The sequence below is a fragment of the Hylobates moloch genome, unplaced genomic scaffold (genome assembly GCF_009828535.3).
Source record: "Hylobates moloch isolate HMO894 unplaced genomic scaffold, HMol_V3 SCAFFOLD_12, whole genome shotgun sequence".
Classification (NCBI taxonomy): domain Eukaryota; kingdom Metazoa; phylum Chordata; class Mammalia; order Primates; family Hylobatidae; genus Hylobates; species Hylobates moloch.
The window spans coordinates 35,448,843-35,453,913 of NW_026652287.1; positions in this window are offsets into that span (position 1 = coordinate 35,448,843).

Here is a 5,071-nt window from a genome sequence, read left to right on the forward strand (position 1 = left end):
GGGTCTCACTCTGTCACCCAGGCTGGAGTGCAGTGGTGTGATCTCATCTCACTGCAACCTCCGCCTCCCGGGTTCAAGCGATTCTCCTGCCTCAGCCTCCCGAATAGCTGGGATTGTAGGCGCATGCCACCACACCTGGCTAATTTTTGTATTTTTAGTAGAGACGGGGTTTCACCATGTTGGCCAGGCTGGTCTCGAACTCCTGACCTTAGGTGATCCGCCCGCCTTGGCCTCCCGAAGTGCTGGGATTACAGGTGTGAGTGACCGCGCCAGGCCTAAAATGGGAATTTTTAACAATGGGTTCGATAAACATGCCCCATCCCTTCTGAGCGCTTTGCATGTATTAACTTATGCAATGCCGGGAACCCTATGAAGTGGCTGCTGTTATGACTTGCCATTTTATAGTGGAGGGAACCAAGGCACAGCGAGGCCAAGCACTATTCCCAAGGTCACACAGCCAGCAGGTGGCCAGGCGGGGCTCTACCCCGTGCTGTCAGGCACCAGAGAGACTCGGCTCTTCGGCCCCAGGCCGGAGCCTCCCTGCACTGGGGTCGCGAATGGGGTTCGTGTGTGTCCTCGCTACTGGGATGCGAGCTCCGGGGGCGGGGACCTCTTCTGGCGCGGGAGGCATTTAATGAGCTCTCTGGACAATTAGAGTCTTAGGAGAGCCACTTCCCTTCTTAGCCGCCTAAAACCCCCTGCAGGGGTCTGCTCTGTGAACTGTATTCGAAGTCAGGGCTTCTAGTCCCCGTAAACCGACCAGAAGGAAATCACCGGCTTGGACGGTCTGAGTCTGGGATGGAGCAAAACCCACTCCCGGCGGGGTACGCGCACCACCTGGCGGCAGAATCCTGCTAAGACAGCTCCGCCCAGAGGCCAGAAATGATTGATTTTGGAAGCATGGGATTTGCAAACCGGCTATTGTCTGAAAATCAGTATGTCAAGCTGGGGGGGCGCCTACCAGCGGCTTCCAAACTTTTCTGACCATGACTCACAGTAAGAAATCATTTCGCGCCCGGAGCGGTGGGTCACACCTGTAGTCCCAGCAGTTTGGGAGGCCAAGGCGGGCGGATCACGTGAGGTCAGGAGTCGAGATCAGCCTGGCCAACATGGTGAAAACCCGTTTCTACTAAAAATACAAAAATTATCTGGACTTGGTGGCGTGCACCTGTGATACCAGCTACTCAGGAGGCTGAGGCTGGAGAATCGCTTGAACTCAGGAGACAGAGGTTGCAGTGAGCCAAAGTCATGCCACTACACTCCAGCCTGGGCAACAGAGTAAGACTCCATCTAAAAAAAAAAAAAAAAACAGAGTTATACTCACTTCCCCACTTCATGGAATCGCAAGCATTCAATGAATACAAATAAAAAACACATCAGGAAGGCAGAAATGGGAAGTAACTGCTTAACGGGAATGAGGTTTTCTTTTGGAGTGATAGAAGTGATTAGGAAAGAGACAGAGGGAGTAGGTGCACAACACCACGAATGTACTAAATGCCACTGTTCTGTGAAATGTTCCCTGTAAAATGGTTTTCTATTATGTGAATTTCACCTCAATTAAAAAAATCATACTTGGTAAGGAGACTTTAAATTATTTAGAGACTCAGTCTGGCTCTGTCACCCAGACGCAATCATGGCTCACTGCAGCCTTGAGGAGACTTTATTTGAAAGGATTTTTTTTTTTTTTTTGAGACGGAGTCTCGCTCTGTCGCCCAGGCTGGAGTGCAGTGGCACGATCTCGACTCACTGCAAGCTCCGCCTCCCAGGTTCACGCCATTCTCCTGCCTCAGCCTCCCGAGTAGCTGGGACTACAAGCGCCCGCCACCGTGCCTGACTAAGGTTTTGTATTTTTAGTAGAGATGGGGTTTCACGTGTTAGCCAGGATGGTCTCGATCTCCTGACCTTGTGATCCACCCGTCTCGGCCTCCCAAAGTGCTGGGATTACGGGCGTAAGCCACCGCGCCCGGCCTGAAAGGATTTTTTTAAGGTGGGAAAGGGACTATTGCTATAAAGGTGAGGACATTGCAATAGAGAGAAGCAAAAGATTTGCAAGTGAGACAAGAATTGGGCAGGTTTTTTTCTTTTTTTTTTTTTTTTCGAGACAGAGTCTCACTCTGTCGCCAGGCTGGAGTGCAGTGGTGCAATCTCAGCTCAACGCCGTGCCATCATGCATGGCTAATTTTTAATTTTTTTGTAGAGATGAGGTCTCGCTATGTTGCCCAGGCTGCTCTGGAACTCCAGAACTCAAGGGATCCTCCTCAGCCTCCCAAAGTGCTGGCACCACAGGCGCAGGCCATGTGCACACCCAAGGACTTTTTCTTTTATGGGGAGGAGTAAACCAGGCTAGAAAGAACCAGCTGTAGGAAAATAAGATGCAAGGGCTATTGTATAGGACAATCAACCAGGGAATGTTTTATTCTTCTCAGGAGAGGTGCTTAAGGAAGGGCTGTATTCTGGCTGAGGCTGTGGATGGACTGAAATTCAGAGGCCTGGCAGTGAGAAGAGTAAGTTAGGTTAAACAAGCATTTTGTTTCAATTGATCACTGGGGACAAAACAGTTCAGCTAATCATGTATGAGACAAAGAAATGGGAATTTGGAGGGTCTATGTCTGCCCTTGTCTTAGACAAGGAGTTCATCCTCAAGTCTTATCTAAGTCATATACAGAAGGCTGGTTTTTCTCAGTAAGCCATCTCCTGGAACGGAAAAAAGCGGGAGGATTTTTTTGTTGTTAGTTGTTTTTTAAGCTTTTTGTAGAGACAGGGTCTTGCTATGTTGCCTAGGTTGTTCTCAAGCTCCTGGGCTCAAACGATCCTCCCACTTTGGCCTCCCAAAGCGTAGGGATTACAGGTGTCAGCCACTACGCCTGGGCAGGAAAAGTGGGGGGATTTCTTCACCATCGCTGTTGTCCACACACACAAGGCTCTGGTACAATTCTGCACTGTTGCAAAGAAAGATGCTTTGCTGCTGGGTGCAGGAGAACTTTTTTTTCTTTTTTCTTTTATTTATGTATTTATTTATTTTATTATTATTTTTTGAGACAGTCTTGCTCTGTTGCCCAGGCTGGAGTGCAGTGGCACAATCTCAGCTCAATGCAACCTCTGCCTCCTGGGTTCAAGTGATTCTCCTGCCTCAGCCTCCCTAGTAGCTGGGACCACAGGCGTGCACCACCATGTCCAGCTAATTTTTGTATTTTTAGTAGAGACGGGGTTTCACCATGTTGGCCAGGATGGTCTCCATCGCTTGACCTCATGATCCGCCGGCCTCGGACTCTCAAAGTGCTGGGATTACAGGCATGAGCCACTGCACGCAGTCTTTTTTTTTTTTTTTTTTTTTTTTACAGGGTCTTGCTCTGTCACCCAGGCTGGAGTGCAATGGCGTGAACATGGCTCACTGCAGCCTCAACCTTTGGGCTCAGGCAATCCTCCCGCCTCAGTCTCCTGAGTATCTGGGACTACAGACTACAGGCTCATGCCACACCACGCCCAGCTAATTTTCTTTTTTTTCTTTTTCTTTTTTTTTTTTTTTTGAGACAGAGTCTTGCTCTGTTACCCAGGCTGGAGTGTAATGGCGCGATCTCGGCTCACTGCAACCTCCGCCTCCTGGGTTCAAGCCATTCTCCTGCCTCAGCCTCCCAGGTAGCTGGGACTACAGGCATGTGCCACCATGCCTGGCTAATTTTTTTTTGTATATTTAGTAGAGACCGGGTTTCACCATGCTGGCCAGGCTGGTCTTGAACTCCTGACCTCAAATGATCCGCCTGCCTCGGCCTCCCAAAGTGCTGGGATTACAGACGTTGAGTCAAGGCGACCGCCCCCACCTAGTTTTTTTTTTTGTAGAGACAGTGTCTTGCTATGTTGCCAAGGCTGGTCCCCAACTTCTGGCCTCAAGTGATCCTCCTGCCTCAGCCTCCCAAGTATGTAGGACTACAGGTGCACACCACCTTGCCCCACTAATTTTTTTTCTTTTATTCTTTTTTTTTTTGAGATGGAGTTGCACTCTTGTTGCTGAGGCTGGAATGCAATGGCACGATCTTGGCTCACTGCAACCTCCACTTCCCAGGTTCAAGGGATTCTCCTGCCTCAGCCTCCCAAGTAGCTGGGATTACAGGTGCCCACCACCACACCCGGCTAATTTTGTATTTTTAGTAGAAACAGGATTTCACCACGTTGGTCAGGCTGGTCTCGAACTCCTGACCTCAGGTGATCCACCCACCTTGGCCTCCCAAAGTGTTGGGATTACAGGCGTAAGCCACAACACCCAGCCTTTTTTTTTTTTTTAATTATTTTTTGTAGAGATGAGGTCTCATTATGTTGCCCAGGCTGGTTTCCACCTCCTGGGCTCAAGCAATTCACCTGGCACAGCCTCCCAAAGTGCTGGAATTACAGGCATGAGCCACTGCACCCACCCTGTTATCTTTATTATTGTCTGTTTTGTTTTTGTTTTTTTTTTTTTTGAGACGAAGTTTCAATCTTGTTTCCCAGGCTGGAGTGCAATAGGACAATCTCAGCTCACTGCAACCTCCGTCTCCTGGGCTCAAGCGAGTCTCCTGCCTCTGCCTCCCAAGTTGTCGGGATTACAGGCGCGTGCCACTGCACCCGGCTAATTTTGTATTGTCAGTAGAGACGGGGTTTCACCTTGTTGGTCAGGCTGGTCTTGAACTCCTGACCTCAGGTGATCTGCCCACCTCAGCCTCTCAAAAGTGCTGAGGTTATAAGGCCACCTCGGCCGGGCGCGGTGGCTCACGCTTGTAATCCCAGCACTTTGGGAGGCCGAGGCGGGCGGATCACGAGGTCAGGAGATCGAGACCACAGTGAAACCCCGTCTCTACCAAAAATACAAAAAATTAGCCGGGCGTGGTGGCGGGCGCCTGTAGTCCCAGCTACTCGGAGAGGCTGAGGCAGGAGAATGGCGTGAACCCGGGAGGCGGAGGTTGCAGTGAGCCGAGATCACGCCACTGCACTCCAGCCTGGGCGACAGAGCAAGACTCCGTCTCAAAAAAAAAAAAAAAAAAAAAAAAAAAAAAAAAAAATAAGGCCACCTCTCCCCAGCTGCTTCTCTCAAAGACAAGAT